This window comes from Anabrus simplex, chromosome 8 (assembly GCF_040414725.1).
Source record: "Anabrus simplex isolate iqAnaSimp1 chromosome 8, ASM4041472v1, whole genome shotgun sequence".
NCBI classification, from domain to species: Eukaryota; Metazoa; Arthropoda; class Insecta; order Orthoptera; family Tettigoniidae; genus Anabrus; species Anabrus simplex.
In genome coordinates this window covers 216,557,010-216,574,684 of record NC_090272.1, presented here as the reverse complement: position 1 = coordinate 216,574,684, position 17,675 = coordinate 216,557,010, and the positions used below count along the sequence as shown (strand labels likewise).

Genomic DNA, 17,675 nt, shown 5'->3' with positions numbered 1-17,675 from the left:
AGAAAGAAAGAAAGAAAGAAAGAAAGAAAGAAAGAAAGAAAGATCTCTGAAATAGTTTCGCGGTCGATGAAACCCCACATTTCTCCAGGAACGTAAGGCAGTTTTGCGATCAAGACAATGACACTACACATCACCGAAAAGATTGCCAGACCATGTGGGATACCCCCATTCCCCACCCACACAGGTCGTTAAGAGGATGGTAATCAGATATCCAAGATTACCTCACTATTGTTTTCTACATAATAAAACACTTGGCAGCGGTGGGATTCGAACCCACACCCTTTCGGACTGGTGCCTAAAACCAGCGCCTTAGACCGCTCGGCCACGCTACCGATATGCGAGTGTGATAATGTACTCTATCAAGTTTGCTTTTCACGTGGTAATAACGTCCATGTATCGACGTTTCTAACTGACAGTAGCGGCGATTACGGGGGAGGGGCGCGGGGAGGGGAGGGGGCAGTCGCTCCCCACTTTGTGGAGAAAAAAATAAATTTTTATTCCATTTTAGCCGCCTGAAGGTGGGAATTATTTAAAAAATGTATAAACCCTGTTGTCTTTTCAGCTAATTCTTTCTTCTTCTTCTTCTTCTTCTTCTTCTTCTTCTTCTACTTCTTTATCTGTTTACCCTCCAGGGTCTGTTTTTCCCTCCGACTCAGCAAGGGATCCCACCTCTAAGTACCTCGCCCAGGCGGCCTCACCTGCTATGCTGAACAGGGGCCTTGCGGAGGGATGGGAAGATTGGAAGGAAGAGGGAAGGAAGAGGGAAGGAAGTGGCCGTGGCGTTAAATTAGGCACCATCCCGTCATTTGCCTGGAGGTGAAGTGGGAACCGTCCGCCTGTGTGGTGTAGTGGTTAGCGTGATTAGCTGCCACCCCCGTAGGCCGGGTTAGATTCCCGGCTCTGCTACGAAATTTGAAAAATGGTACGAGGGCTAGAACGGGGTCCACTCAGCCCGGGAGGTCAACTCAGTAGAGGTGGGTTCGATTCTCACCTCAGCCATCCTCGAAGTGGATGAGAAATGATATAATGGATTCAGAAATGTTCTCATGGAACTGGAGTGTGTATCGTAGAATTAGGATAGGAATGGTGGGAGGGGGAGTATTCATTCTGGTGAAAGAATAATTTATAAGCTACCCGGTACGAAAAAGTTAAAGATGACATACATGAAATTCTAGATATAAAGGCTAATTTCTAAAGATAATAAGCAACTTGATGTCTGGAGTGTACAGGCCAGGAAAGGGTAACGCTGACACGGATTCAGAATTATTTGATAAGATAATCAGCTATGTGGGAAACGACATGGAGAGGAATGTGATTGTAGCGGGAGAGCTGAATTTACTAAATGTCAATTGGGAAGGAAATGCGAACGACAGGAAGCATGACCAACAAATGGCTAATAAGCTAATATGGGAAGGACAGCTGATTCAGAAAGTGATGGAACCAACTTGAGGGGAAAATATCCTGGACGTGGTGCTGATAAAAACCAGATGAGCTCTATAGAGAAACCGAAGTAATAGATGGTATTAGTGATCATGAAGCTGTTTTTGCCGTAGTTAAAAATAAATGTGATAAAAAGGAAGGTTTTAAAAGTAGGAATATTAGGCGGTAACCATATGTCTGATAAAGCAGGCATGAGGCAGTTTTTAAAAAGTAAATATGATCAGTGGAAAACGGTAAATAAGAATGTAAACAGACTCTGGGATGGGTTTAAGGCAATTGTTGAGGAATGTGAAAATAGGTTTGTACCTTTAAAGGTGGTAAGGAATGGTAAAGACCCACCTTATTATAATAGAGAAGTAAATAGACTAACAAGGAGGTCCAGATTGGAAAGAAATAGAGTTAGAAATGGCTGTGGAAGTAAGGAGAAATAAGAGGAACTTACTAGGAAAATGAATCTAGCAAAGAAAGCAGCTAAGGATAACATGATTGCAAGCATAGTTGGCAGTCATACATTAGTTAAAAAAGGAAGAGTATGTATAGGTATTTTAAGGTACTTCAGACAGAAACAGGTTCCAAGAAGGACATTCCAGGAATCATTAATGAACAAGGGGAGTGTGTATGTGAGGATCTTCAAAAGGCAGAAGTATTCAGTCAGCATGTAAAGATTGTTGGTTACAAGGATAATGTCCAGTTACAGGAGGTAACTAATGCTAAAGAAGTATTCTGGGGATATACTAAAGGCAATGGGTTGGGATATAGTACCATATCTGAAGTACTTATTTGATTATTGTTTGATTGAAGGAGCTATACCAAATGAATGGAGAGTTGCTATAGTAGCCCCTGTGTATACAAGGAAGGGTGATAGACATAAAGATGAAAATTACAGGCCAGTAAGTTTGACATGCCTTGCATGTAAGCTTTGGGAAGGCATTCTTTCTGATTATATTAGAAATGTTTGCGAAATTAACAACTGGTTCGATAGAAGGCAGTTCGGTTTTAGGAAATGTCATTCCACTGAAGCTCAACTTGTAGGATTCCAACAAGATATAGCAGATATCTTGGATTCAAGAGGTCAAACGTACTGTATCGCGATTGATCTGTCTAAAGCAGGGTGTATCGTCGGAAACTACTGGCACAAATGAGTGCAATTGGACTAGACAAGAGAGTGACTGAATGGGTTGCTACATTTCTAGAAAATAGATATCAGTGAATTAGGGTAGAGTCCGCCTCTGAGGTGTAGTGGTTAGAGTGATTAGCTGCCACCCCCGGAGGTCCGGGTTCGATTCCCGGCTCTGCCACGAAATTTGAAAAGTGGTACGAGGGCTGGAACGGGGTCCACTCAGCCTCGGGAGGTCAACTGAGTAGAGGTGGGTTCGATTCCCACCTCAGCCATCCTGGAAGTGGTTTTCCGTGGTTTCCCACTTCTCCTCCGGGATGGTACCTGACTTAAGGCCACGGACGCTTCCTTCCCTCTTCCTTGCCTGTCCCATTAATCTTCCCATCCCTCCACAAGGCCCCTGTTCAGCATAGCAGGTGAGGCCGCCTGGGCGAGGTGTATCCCGGACCCAAAGACTGAATCTCCAAGACACTGCCCTTGAGGCGGTGGAGGTGGACTCCCTCGCTGAGTCCGAGGGAAAAACCGACCCTGGAGGGTAAACAGATTACGAACGAATGTATTAGGGTAGGCGAAACTTTATCTGACCCTTTAATAATTAAGAGGGGAATTCCTCAAGGCAGTATTTTTGGACCTTTATGTTTTCTTATGTACGAGTAAAGGAGTGGAATCAGAGGTAAGACTTTTTGCGGATGATGTCATTCTGTATAGAGTAATAAATAAGTTACAAGATTGTGAGCAACTGCAACGTGACCTCGATAATATTGTGAGATGGACAGCAGGCAATGATACGTTGAGAAACGGGGTTAAAAGTCAGGTTGTGAGTTTCACAAACAGGAAAAGTCCTCTCAGTTTTAATTACTGTGTTGATGGAGTGAAAGTTCCTTTTGGGGATCATGGTAAGTATCTGGGTGTTAATATAAGGAAAGATCTTCATTGGGGTAATCACATAAATGGGATTGTAAATAAAGGATACAGATCTCTGCACACAGTTATGAGGGTGGTTAGCGGTTGTAGTAAGGATGTAAAGGAGAGGGCATATAAGTCTCTGGCAAGACCCAAACTAGAATATGGTTCCAGTGAAGTTTGGGCTGGGAACAACTGGGAGAAGAAGACGAGCTGCTCGACTAAGTGGTATGTTCCGAGCTGTCAGCGGAGAGATGGCGTGGAATGACATTAGTAGACGAATAAGTTTGAGTGGTGTCTTTAAAAGTAGGAAAGATCACAATATGAAGATAAAGTTGGAATTTAAGAGGACAAATTGGGGCAAATATTCCTTTATGGGAAGGGGAGTTAGGGACTGGAATAACTTACCAAGGGAGATGTTCAACAAATTTCCTATCTCATTGAAATCATTTAAGAAAAGGCAAAGAAAACGACAGATAGGGAATCTGCCACCTGGGCGACTGCTCTGAATGCAGATCAGTGTCCATTGATTGATTAACTCTCGAACCCTTGTGATAAAAGTACTGCCACTTCCCTAGTCATATAAAAAGTTGTCATTTAATCCTCAGTGATTTCCGGAACGGTCCGCCTCTGTGGTGTAGTGGTTAGCGTGATTAGCTGCCACCCCCGGAGGTCCGGGTTCGATTCCCGGCTCTGCCACGATATTTGAAAAGTGGTACGAGGGCTGGAACGGGGTCCACTCAGCCTCGGGAGGTCAACTGAGTAGAGGTGGGTTCGATTCCCACCTCAGCCATCCTGGAAGTGGTTTTCCGTGGTTTCCCACTTCTCCTCCAGGCAAATGCCGGGATGGTACCTAACTTAAGGCCACGGCCGCTTCCTTCCCTCTTCCTTGCCTATCCCTTCCAATCTTCCCATCCCTCCACAAGGCCCCTGTTCAGCATAGCAGGTGAGGCCGCCTGGGCGAGGTACTGGTCATACTCCCCAGTTGTATCCCCCGACCAAGAGTCTGAAGCTCCAGGACACTGCCCTTGAGGCGGTAGAGGTGGGATCCCTCGCTAAGTCCGAGGGAAAAACCGAACCTGGAGGGTAAACAGATGATGATGATGATGATGAATTTAAAAACCGTCTCTCTGAGAGACGTTCGCGCTTGATGTAACCCCACATTTCTCCAGGAGGACGTACCGCAGTTTTGCGATTAAGCCAATGTCACTACATATCACCGAAACGAATGCAAGACCATGTAGGTTACCCCGTTTCCCACTCCACACAGGACGTTAAGAGGATGTAACCAGATATCAAACTTCACCTTACTATTGCTTTCTACAGAGTAAAACACTTGGCAGCGGTGGGATTCGAACCCACGCCCTTTCGGACTGGTGCCTAAAACCAGCGCCTTAGACCGCTCGGCCACGCTACCGACATACTGTGCTGATAATGAACTAAGACTAGTTTACGTTTCACGTGGTAACGACGTTCTCGTATCGGTATTTGTAACTGATAAGCGGTATGTTCCGTATAAGAACTGGAGTTCTACATATTAAAATAACAGTGTGGTCAATTACTGTCTTGAATGTTAAACTAGTCCGCCTCTGTGGTGTAGTGGTTAGCGTGATTAGCTGCCACCCCCGGAGGCCCGGGTTCGATTCCCGCTTCTGCCACGAAATTTGAAAAAAGTGGTACGAGGGCTGGAACGGGGTCCACTCAGCCTCGGGAGGTCAACTGAGTAGAGGTGGGTTCGATTCCCACCTCAGCCATCCTGGAAGTAGTTTTCCGTGGTTTCCCACTTCTCCTCCAGGCGAATGCCGGGATGGTACCTAACTTAAGGCCGCGGCCGCTTCCTTCCGTCTTCCTTGCCTATCCCTTCCAATCTTCCCATCCCTCCACAAGGCCCCTGTTCAGCATAGCAGGTGAGGCCGCCTGGGCGAGGTACTGGTCATACTCCCCATTTGTATCCCCCGACTAAGAGTCTGAAGCTCCAGGGCACTGCCCTTGAAGCGGTAGAGGTGGGATCCCTCGCAAGTCCGAGGGAAAAACCGAACCTGGAGGGTAAACAGATGATGATGATGATGATGATGAATGTTAAACCAGCCCATGGTTTGCTGGTCTGACTGGAAACAAACCGGTGAGAGTATTCAAAGCGCGTTACGCGGTCAACCTATTGTTCACAATTTCCTTTACAACGCACCGACACAGACAGGTCTTACGGTGACGATGGGCTAGGAGTCAGAAGGAAGCAGCCGTGGCCTTTATTTGCCTGACGTGAAAATGGGAAACCACGGAAAACCATCTCCAGTTTTGCCGACAGTGGGGTTCGAACCCACTATCTGTCGGTGCAAGCTCACAGCTGCTCGCCCCTAAGCGCACGGCCAACTCGCCCGGTCCTTAGTCCGCCTCTGTGGTGTAGTGGTTAGTGTGATTAGCTGCCATCCCCCGCAGGCCCGGGTCCGATTTCCGGTTCTGTCACAACATTTGAAAAGTGGTACTAGGGCTGGAACGGGCTCCATTCAGCCTCGGGAGGTCAACTGATGAGAGGAGGGTTCGATTTCCACCTCAGTCATCCTCGAAGTGGTTTTCTGTTCTTTCCCACTTCTCACACAGGCAAATGTCGGGATGGTACCTAACTCCAATCCTTCCATCCATCCACAAGGCCCCTTTGCAGCATCGCAGGTGAGGCCGACTGGGCGAGGTTGTGATAGTACATATATCACACCCACGAATTATATGTAGAAGTTAGAGATATTATTGTCAGTATTCGATTTATTATTATTATTATTATCATTATTATTATCAGTATTTCATTTGTATATTTTGCCATTTATATTTGTAAGCTGGAAGATATCCACATATGTAGGTACGAGTAATTTGTTTTGCACGAGTGGGAAAACATTGCTTTAATAACTCTGGTAATTTGGATGAGTCATGTAGCTACCCCAGTGTTTGTTGTGATGTACTTGTGTCGGGAAATTCCATGAGTCATGTATATATCCCAGCCTGATGAGATGAGCTTGTTGTTGTATTAGGGAAGTTCGTTGACTCATGTAATAAACCCCAGAGTTTGTTTATCTCTTGTAAGCAAGGAGAAGTTCAGGGCTTGGTCTTGACTAGAGATCACTCATGATTGGCGGGCAAGGACCAGTCCAGACGTATCATCTGAGAGGAAGGGGAATGCCGAAGTCTTTATATACTCCGACATCACAGCGGAAGAGAACTACTACAACTACAAGCAGTAACACTGTATGAAGGAACGACAACTGACACAGTGTACGGGAAGGAAGTAGTGCTGATACACGGTACTCGAGTGACACGGCTGCAATGGACTGGACTTCAAACGTTCGTGGAGCGTAGTCTTGTTATGCTCGTGGAAAGTGGATGATCAACAAATTGTGGAGGGCGTACGCATTAAGTGTTGTTGTACTTGTGGAGGTCTAGCATTATATGTTGGTGAAAGCTATCTCAGACTTTCCATAAACTATGTTGAGGATCGACAAGCGTGTGTTACTAAAATGTATATATCTTTACAAGTGTTAAAATATGTGAACACAGTATTACAAGGTACAGTATCTGTGTGATGTGATAACTTCCGATTATGAGAATCGGTAAGTCGAATTGATATAGAGACAGTGAAGGGTATTTATCTTCATACATGTACATTGTTCATCGGACTATCTACAAATGGTAGCTTAGTTCTCGCTTTCGTTTTCCCACGGTTTTCATTATTGTTGTTGTTGTAAATATGGAGTCTTCCAGCAATATTTTATGTGTGTATTATATGTATAATGTTGTATGTTGATGAGGTGCTCATGCATGGATTTTGTTAAGAATATAGTTAGCTATTTTAGAATCAGTTGAGTTATTGATGTACCTAGGTGCAGTTCCTACCTATTTAGTCGTTTTCAGGAGGTTAGGTAAGGCCTGCAGCAGATGTACCAGTACGCAGCATTATGTACACGCCCTGGGATATAAAGTTTATCATGCTCTAACAAAATTCGAGGGATCCATTCTGGTGAACTCTGGCGCCCATACTACGGACACTTCGGTTAACTATTTTATTAAAGTATTCTATGAAGTTTTTGAGTAATGTTATTTACATATTTTTATTTATATATTATTATTCATGTTTTCATTTATCAGTAATCATCAAATAGTTACAAGGTACTGCTCCTCCTCCCCAGTCATATCCCCCGACCTAAAGTCTCACGCTCCAAGACACTGCTCTGGAGGCGATAGAGGTGGGACCCCTTGCTGAGTCCGAGGGAAAACTAACCCTGGCGGCTAAACAGATTAAGAAAGAAAGAAAGAAAGAAAGAAAGAAAGAAAGAAAGAAAGAAAGAAAGAAAGAAAGAAAGATTTTGCTTAACGTCCTACTTACTACTATTACGGTTTTCGAAGCTACGGAAATCCACTAAAGAGGATGGCTGAGGGGGGAATCGAATACCCCTCTACTAACTTGACTTCCCGAGGCTGAGCGCACCCCGTTCCAGCCCTCGTACAACTTTTCAAATCTTGTGGCAAAGCCGGGAATTGAACCCGAGCCTCCAGCGATAGCAGCTAATCACACTAACCGCTACATCGCAGAGGAGATCTTTAGGGCATGACTGCTTGCATATTTTATACTTTTTTAGGTCATTAACTTGCAAACCATTGTGATGAAAGTAGTTCGGCTTCCCTAGTCATATCACCACCTACAAGTCGTCATTTGCTCCTCAGAGATGTTCAGAACGAAGGACAAAACACTCCCAGTCTCTATCATTGACTACGTTTGAATTCAAATACCGTCTCTCTGAGAGACGTTTGCGCTGGGAAAATAACAAATAGGGTATCTGCCACCTGGGCGACTGACCTGTATGCATTCTAGGTAATTTCTGTTATTTTGTATGTCTTTTAACTTGTTGTCCCTTTTTCTTTCTATTTTCTGTAACAATTTTTATCATTGTACATTATTGATGGCCAAATGTCCTACGGACGAAGATCATAATAAAGAAGAAAAAAAGAAAGAAGACCTGAATGCAGATCAGTAGTGAATGATGATGAAACATCACATTTTTTCAGGAATGTACCGCAGTTTTGCGAATAAGTGAATGCCCTACATACTACCGAAAAGAAGCCAAACCGTGTAGAATACCCCTATTCCCCATCCCACATAGAATATTAAGAATATGGTAATATATGACATGAGATATCAATGTTTACCTCACAATTGCTTTCTACGGAATAAAACTCTTGGCAGCGGTGGGATTCGAACCCACGCCCTTTCGGACTGGTGCCTAAAACCAGCACCTTAGACCGCTCGGCCACGCTACCGACCTGCGAGCTTTATAATGTACTAAGACAAGTTTGCTTTTCACATGGCATCGACGTCCCTGTGTCGCTGTTTGCAACTGATAAGCGGCATGTTCCCTATAAAAACTGGATCTCTTCTTTCTTTCTTTCTTTCTTTCTTTCTTTCTTTCTTTCTTTCTTTCTTTCTTTCTTTCTTTCTTTCTAAATCGTTTACCCTCCAGGGTTGGTTTTCTCCCCCCGGACTTAGCGAGGGATCCTGTCTCCTCGCCATCAAGGGCAGTGTCCTGGTGTCCTTGAGAGTGAGAGATCCCACCTCTACTGCGTCGAGGGCTGTGACCTGGAGCGTGAGACTTTGGGTCAGGGGATACAACTGGGAAGGAGGAGTCACCTGCTATGCTGACCAGGGACCTTGTGGGGAGGGGGGGTGATGAGAAGATTGGAAGGGCTAGACTAGGAAGAGGAAAGGAAGTGGCATTGGCCTCAAGTTAGGTACCATTCCAGCATTCGCCTGGAGAAGAAGTGGGGGGGGAACCACTTCGAGGATGGCTGGGGAAGGAATCATCGAACCCTCCTCTACTCGGTTGACCTCCCGAGGCTGAGTGGACCCCGTTCCAGTCCTAGTAACACTTTTCAAATTCGTTGCAGAACCGAGAATTGAACCCGGGCCTCCACTACACCACAGAGGCGGACATTGAAACAATTTTATGTTGCATATTTCGGCCGTTATTATTATTATTATTATTATTATTATTATTATTTAGGTCAAAGTTTGCTCATTTTAGTGATGTCTGTCTGTCTGTCTGTCTGTCTGTCTGTCTGTCTGTCTGTCTGTCTGTCTGTTTAGGTCGTCAGCCCAGAGGCTGGTTGGATCCTCAAATAGCACCACCAAAGGTTATGTGGTTATAAGGAAACCCCAAAAACCAATGGCAGCACTAAAATGAGGCTACTAGGTAAGATGAGGAGTGAGGTAGTTTGCCATTGCTTTCCTCACTGGGTCAGAAAGTACTATTGCAGCACGACTGACCCTATGAGCAGAACCTTCCATAACACTCAGATGCACTAGTCATTACTCAGAACTACCCATACCCCAGCAACTTCCATATAGTCACAGCCATGGATGTTGACTGGGACTTCGGTGGAAGCTACACTTTACTCTGGCCTGTGCCATTTTAGTGATATAAGGCCATATTTGGTTATATTTTGAGGCGTTTTGTTTAAATTGCGGGGTTGTTTTTAACAAGATAAATGTTATGTGCGTCACGTTTCGAGCACAGGATTTCCAAATACTGTAGTAGGTGTATTTTTGTTTCTTTTCCCGAAACAGATAGGCAGCAGGTTTACAAGATATGATTCTCAGAAAGACATGCTGTTCGGATGTACGGCAACATATACCAAAATACGTAGTCCGCCTCCGTAACGTAACGGTTAGCTTTTCTTACCTGGTGTGAAAATGGGAAACCACGGAAAACCATTAGCAGGACTGACGACACTGGGGTTCGAACCCACTATCACCCGAATACTGGCCACACTTAAGCGACTGCAGCTATCGAGCTCGGTAGTTTGTACTGTTAGCTGCCGTCCTCGGAGGCCTCAGTTCGATTGCCGGTTGTGATAGAGATATAAGAATGGCAGGAGTGCTAGTATGCGGTTAAAATGGTACGAGCAGCTCACCTGCTTCGAGGGTGTGCCTGAAAAGAGCTGCGTCACCTCGGGATGAGGGCACAAGTTTACAAGTGAGTTGCCAACATGCAAAGAGACTTACGTCCATTATAATATTTTATCACCAAAAAATGTGTCATGTTTTACGTGCAAGAGGTAGGATCACAATTCTTTCTTAATCTGCTTACCCTCCAGGGTTGGTTTCTTTCCTCGGACTCAGCGAGGGATCCCACCTCTTCCGCCTGAAGGGCAGTGCCCTGGAGCGCGAGATATTGGGTCGTAGGATACGACTGGGGAGGATGACCAGTACCTCGCCCAGGCGGCCTCACCTGCTATGCTGAACAGGGGCCTTGTGGAGGGATGGGAAGATTGGAAGGGATAGACAAGGAAGAGGGAAGGAAGCGACTGCGTCTGCAATTATTACTGTTCCAATATGAAATATACATCTTCTTATCTTAACCGGCTTACCCTCCAGAGTTAGTTTTTCCCTCGGACTCAGCGAGGGATCCCACCTCTACCCCCTCAAGGGCAGTGTCCTGGAGTTTCAGACTCTGGGTCGGGGGATACAACTGGGGAGGATGACCAGTACCTCGCCCAGGTGGCCTCAACTGCTATGCTGAAGAGGGGCCTTGGTGGGAAATGGAAAGTTTGGAAGGTACAGACAAGGAAGAAGGAAGGAAGCGGCCGTGGCCTTAAGTTAGGTACCATCCTGGCATTTGCCTGGAGGGGAAGTGGGAAACCCCGGAAAACCACTTCCAGGCTGGCTGAGGTGGGAATCGAGCCCATCTCTACTCAGTTGACCTCCCGAGGCTGAGTGGACCCCGTTCCAGCCCTCGTACCACTTTTCAAATTTCGTGGCAGAGCCGGGAATCGAACCCGGGCTTCCGGGGCTGGCAGCTAATCACACTACACCACAGAGGCGAACATGAAATATACATACAACTATTTATTATTTTCGTTAAAAAACATTGCCTTCGGGTCTGATACAGACATACGATGTGGGTCGACGTACAAGCCACTTCGGTTAGTAGAACAGTACAGGACGACAGAACGATGCTTATTCACATAGAGAATGTTACATCTCAAATCAAACTCTTACTCCCAATTACTTTCTACAGAATAAAACTCTTGGCAGCGGTGGGATTCGAACCCACGCCCTTTCGGACTGGTGCCTAAAACCAGCGCCTTAGACCGCTCGGCCACGCTACCAACACACAGTTCACTCAGTGCACAGCGTGAAGTCAGCTCTCCCCGCAGTAGTGACGTGGTCTTGCGTTCGTGCTATAACTTCAGTTCTGTGCATCACAACAGCAGTGTAGCTTCCTACATAATTATATCAAGACAAGATCGCCAGTCTGGTTAGAAATAGTGGCAGCTCGGATGAAGTCACATGGTTACGTGTCCTCCCAGTAGCTATATATTCTTCTTTCTTAATCTGCTTACCCTCCAGGGTTGGCTTTTCCCTCGGACTCAGTGGGGGATCCCACCTCTACCGCCTCAAGGGCAGTGTCCTGGAGCGTGAGACACTGGGTCAGGGGGTACAACTGGGCAGGGTGACCAGTACCTCGCCCAGGCGTCCTCACCTGCTATGCTGAACAGGGGCCTTGTGGGGGATGGGAAGACTGGAAGGGATAGACAAGGAAGAGGGAAGGAAGCGGCCGTGGCCTTAAGTTAGGTACCATCCCGTCATTTACCTGGAGGAGAAGTGGGAAACCACGGAAAACCACTTCCAGGATGGCTGAGGTAGGAATCGAACCCACCTCTACTCAGCTGACTTCCCGAGGCTGAGTGGACCCCGTTCCAGCCCTCGTGCCACCTTTCAAATTCGCGTGGCAGAACCGGGAATAGAACCCGGGCTTCCGGGGATGGCAGCTAATCACACTAACCACTACACCACAGAGGCGTACGTAGCCCTATATTAATAATAGTAATTCTTTCTTTCTTTCTTTCTTTCTTTCTTTCTTTCTTGCGTGATCCGTTTACCCTCCAGGGTTGGTTATTACCTCAGACTCGGCAAGGTATTCCACCTCTACCGCCTCAACGGCAGTATCCCGGAACATGGTAATTTGGGTGGGTTATACTACTGGGGAGGACGACCAGTACCTCGCCCAGGCGGCCTCGCCTGCTATGCTGAACAGGAGCCTTATGTGGGGGATGGGAAGATTGGACGGAACAGACAGGGAAGAGGGAATAAGCGGCCGTGGCCTTAAGTTTGGTACCATCCCAGCATTTACCTGGGGGAGAAGTGGGAAGCCACGGAAAACCACTTCCAGGATGGCTGATCTGGGAATCGAACTCACCTCTACTCATTTGACCTCCCGAGGCTGAGTTGACCCCGTTCCAGCCCTCGTACCACCTTTCAAATACGCGTGGCAGAACCGGGAATCGAACCCGGGCTTCCGGGGAATGGCAGCTAATCACGCTAAACCACTTCACCACAGTGGCGGACACTAATAATAATAATAATAATAATAATAATAATAATAATAATAATAATAATAATAATAAATACTTGTTTTACATTCCACTAACTACTTTTACGGTTTTCGGAGACGCCGAGGTGCCGGAATTAAGTCCCGTAGGAGTTCTTGTACGTGGCAGGAATTCTACCGACTGAAGGCTGGCGTATTTGAACACCTTCAAATACCACCGGACTGAGCTAGGATTGAACCTCCCAAGTTTGTGTCAGAAGGCCAGCGCCTCAACTGTCTGAGCCACTCAATCCGGCAGCCCAATATTTTTATTCTTCTTCCTGGCCTTTTTGAAATTGGAATTGGCACGTGATATGGATGTGACCCTGTTTTATGGCCGGATTACGCGCTTATAGATCATTATATGAATTTCTAAATCTATCATAGACAGGTCAGGTTCGTTGGCTGAATGGCCTTCGATTCAGAGCGCCCTGAGTTCGAGTCTCAGCCGAGGCGGGGATTTTAACTTAGTATGTTAAATTCCGTCCGCTTCTGTGGTGTAGTGGTTAGTGTGATTAGCTGCCACCCCCGCAGGCCCGAATTCGATTTCCGGCTCTACCACGAAATTTGAAATATGGTACGAGGACTGGAACGGGGTCCACTCAGCCTCGGGAGGTCAACTGAGTAGAGGCGGGTTCGATTCCCATCTCAGCCATCCTCGAAGTGGTTTGTCTTGGTTCCCCCACTTATTCTCCAGTCAAATGCCGGGATGGTACGTAACTTAAGGCCACGGCCACTTCTTTCCCTCTTCCTTGCCGGTCTCTTCCAATCTTCCCATCCCCCACAAGGCCCCGCTGTTCAGTATAGCGGGTGAGGCTACCTGGGCGAGGTACTGGTTCTCATCCCCAGTTTTTTCCCCGACCAAATGTCTCACGCTCCAAGACATTGTCCTCTAGGCGGGATACCTCGCTGAGTCTGGGCGAAAACCACCCTGAAGTGTAAACGGATTAAAGAAATAGAGAAAACCCTAATATTAGTCTTCTCATCTTGCTGTGCAACCCTTGGAGCTAAATTTATCAGTCGAATTGACTCTATAGGCCTACAATTGAAGAGTTTGACTTACCTGGTTTAGACCACCATTTTGAACAACTATTGTAAAGGTCTCTGTAGCATGCGTACGTAGTGCAGGTAAATAAAGGTATTGCATCTCTACGCGAAGATTTGTAAGGTTTCTTTTATCCCACGTCCGTAGGTGGATATCCAACGACTGAGGTGTTTTTGAACCGGGGTTCCTTATCTCAAGTCAAAACATGTGTCCTTCCATCATATCATTACAGGAACAATCAGTACTTGGGCGTAAGTCTAAAGCAATGAACGGTACTGACAAAATGAAGTGGAGTAACAATACCGAACAGGATAGTTCAGTGCGTTGTGGCATTACCAGTTATCGCTGCTAGCTCTGCATACAGGAAACAGATGGGTTCCAATCCCTTGTCGAACATCCTTGAATTAGTTTTCCGTGGTTTCTCATTTCACTTCCAGGCAAATACCGAGAGGGTACCTGTCGCGAAACCACGGTCGCTTCCCTCCCAATCTTAGCCCGTACAATTGCATTTACACCCACAGGGAACACGTCCACACAGAGCTACATGTAGTTACCCCCATGGAGTGTACCGAGAAAATCAGCAAGCCCGCATTGAAAAGCCATACGCTAAAAATAAACGATATTAGAGTCCATACTGAAGAGATTAAAAGTAGTTTTGAAACCAAATCATTATTTATGGAATGTCTTTCTTTCTTTCTTTCTTTCTTTCTTTCTTTCTTTCTTTCTTTCTTTTATTTCTTTCTTTCTTTCCTTCTTTCTTTCTTTCTTTCTTTCTTAATCTGTTTACCCTCCAGGGTTGGTATTTCCCTCGTACTCAGCCAGGGATCCAACCTCTACCGCCTGAAGGGCAGTGTCCTGGAGCGTGAGACTTTTGGTCGGGGATACAACTGGGAAAGAAGACCACTAACGCGCCCAGTTGGCCTCATCTGCTATGCTGAACAGGGGCATTGTAGGAGGATGGGAAGATTGGAAGGGACATACAAGGAAGAGGGATAGAAGGAAGCGACCGTGGCCTTAAGTTAGGTACCATCTAGGCATTTACCTTGAGAATAAGTGGGGAAACCATTTCGAGGATGGCTGAGGTGGGAATCGAACCCACCTCAACTCAGTTGACCTCCCGAGGCTGAGTGGATCCCGTTCCAGTCCTCGTACCATTTTTCAAATTTCGTGGCAGAGCCTGGAATCGAACGCAGAATTCCTTGGGTGGCAGCTAAGCAAATTAACCACTACACCACAGAGGCGGACTAATTTGTTACTTACAGGGTTAAATTTCTGGCAGTGTCGGGAATTGAGCACAGTAACTTAGACACCAGTGTCAAGCCGTATCCCAAGGCCAAGCATTCATTGGCAATGTTTGCTTTAGTCGGGAGCTAAACCTCGACCACTTTTCCGAAGCTGTCAGAAAGTCGCTGATGCACAGTGACAACAGGCTGGCAATGCGGACCAATGTAAAAGTGCCCCGTCACTCTTCTCGTGTGGGGCAGGGGCAGCGTCCCACGCTGAGGATACCGCTTTGCGACAGATCATGATGACTGGAACCTATTCCGAACGTCCACTTGTACTGCATGTGTGTACAGCTTTTTTTCTAATTGGCTTTATGTCGCACCGACACGTAAAGGTCTTATGGCGACGATGGGATATGAAAGGGCTAGGAGTGGGAAGTGGCCGTGAACACAGCACAGTCCCAGTATTCGCCTGTGTAAAAATGGGAAACCACGGCAAACAATCTTCAGGGCTACCGACAGTGAGGATCGAACCCACTACCTCCCGAATGCAATCCCACAGCTGCGCGGCCGACCGCGTGGCCAACTCGCTCGATGTGTATAGAGTAGCCAGGTAACATGTTTTATGTTGACATTTAACCATATTCATAAGTCCCTTCTTCTTCTTCTTCTTCTTCTTCTTCTTCTTCTTCTTCCGCTTTTCCTTCACCTGTGGGGTCGCAGGTGCGAACTGTGTCGCACATGTGGATTTGGCCCTGTTTTACTGCCGGATGCCCTTCCTGACACCAACCCTATATGGAGGGATGCAATCACTATTGCGTGTTTCTGTGATGGTTGGTAGGATAGTGGGTTGTCTGAATATGAAGAGGAAAGTTTTGGGACAATCACGAACACCTAGTCCGCGAGCCAGAAGAATTAATCAGAAAAAAAATCCACAGCCACTTTCCAGTCATTTGACCGGGTCAGGAATGGAATGAATCAGAGGCGATTAAAATTCTCGACCCAGCCAGGAATCGAACCCGGGACCCTCTGAACCGAAGGCCTCAACGCTGACCATTTAGCTAAGGAGTCGGACATATTCAGAAATCACTGTATTTTTTAAATTTCCGTATAACTTTAAAATGTCATATCTCGAAGACCAAACAACACACACACATTATTTTTGACTCAAAATAATTTTATCAGTATGCAAACTTGGCAAATAAATAACCATTCACATACCGGGCGAGTTGGCCGTGCGCGTAGAGGCACGCGGCTGTGAGCTTGCATCCGGGAGATAGTAGGTTCGAATCCCACTATCGGCAGCCCTGAAAATGGTTTTCCGTGGTTTCCTATTTTCACACCAGGCAAATGCTGGGGCTGTACCTTAATTAAGGCCACGGCTGCTTCCTTCCAACTCCTAGGCCTTTCCCATCCCATCGTCGCCATAAGACCTATCTGTGTCGGTGCGACGTAAAGCCCCTAGCAAAAAAAAAAAAAAAAAGCATTCACATAGCGTTATAAGTTTAAAAGTCCACTGATCGTTGTCGTTGTCGTCCGCCTCTGTGGTGTAGTGGTTAGTGTGATTAGCTGCCACCCCCCGGAGGACCGGGTTCGATTCCCGGCTCTGTCACGAAATTTGAAAAGTGGTACGAGGGCTGGAACGGGGTCGACTCAGCCTCTGGAGGTCGGCTGAGTAGAGGTGGGTTCGATTCCCACCTCAGCCATCCTCGAAGTGGTTTTCCGTAGTTTCCTACTTCTCCTCCGGGATGGTACCTAACTTAAAACTACGACCGCTTCCTTCCACTTCCTTGTCTATTCCTTCCAATCTTCCCATCCCCCAGCAAGGCCACTGTTCAGCATAGCAGGTGAGGCCGCGAGGTACTGGTCATCCTCCCCAGTTTTATCCCCCAACCTAGAGTCTGAAGCTCCAGGAGTGAGGTGGGATACCTCGCTGAGTCCAAGGGAAAAACCCACCCTGGAGGGTAAACAGATTAAGAAGAAGAAGATGCCAACTCAATAGGCTTCGGCACAGCGGCTAGTTTTCGCTAGCCTTGTGGCTCTATATTCGGGAGGAGGAGGGGCTAGTCCCTACCATCGGCTGTTCTGAGAATGGTTTTCCGTGCTTTTCCATTCTCCTGCACTAGATCCTACCAGTGGCGTGTACTGAACCCCAGCCAGCACAGCGCTGCTGGGGCAAAATATTTTATTTATTTATTTATTTATTTATTTATTTATTTATTTATTTATTTATTTATTTATTTATTTATTTATTTATTTATCCCAGCGAAATTCAAGTTGCTTGGTTGACGCGAGCGCTTTTTAAGCCTCCTTCTCTTGGGGTGGCGGGACAATAGCTGTTCGCCTCGCTCGAGATTCACAGCGTCGTACGGCGGCGGAGTAGCGAACTTGGGTACATGTTAGTTGCATAGTTAACACTCGAAGCGTTCAGCGCCACACACAAAAGGATACAAGAAAAAGAAAAAAAAACAGTATAGACACTTGCACCTAGTCTTGCTAATAACAGAAATTTTATGAAATCAATTGTAATACAATTT

At 46.3% G+C, this 17,675-nt stretch overlaps 4 non-coding genes across 4 annotated transcripts; all 4 read right to left on the bottom strand.

The window, feature by feature from the left end:
- Positions 1-252: 252 nt before the first annotated feature.
- Positions 253-332, bottom strand: TRNAL-UAG (transfer RNA leucine (anticodon UAG)). The gene has a single exon. It is a non-coding gene; the product is annotated as a tRNA-Leu (tRNA).
- A 4,465-nt stretch (positions 333-4,797) lies between these two features.
- Positions 4,798-4,877, bottom strand: TRNAL-UAG (transfer RNA leucine (anticodon UAG)). Its single transcript has one exon. It is a non-coding gene; the product is annotated as a tRNA-Leu (tRNA).
- Positions 4,878-8,681: 3,804 nt separating this feature from the next.
- On the bottom strand, positions 8,682-8,761 carry TRNAL-UAG (transfer RNA leucine (anticodon UAG)). The gene has a single exon. It is a non-coding gene; the product is annotated as a tRNA-Leu (tRNA).
- A 2,767-nt stretch (positions 8,762-11,528) lies between these two features.
- TRNAL-UAG (transfer RNA leucine (anticodon UAG)) lies at positions 11,529-11,608 on the bottom strand. The gene has a single exon. It is a non-coding gene; the product is annotated as a tRNA-Leu (tRNA).
- Between the last annotated feature and the right edge of the window lie 6,067 nt (positions 11,609-17,675).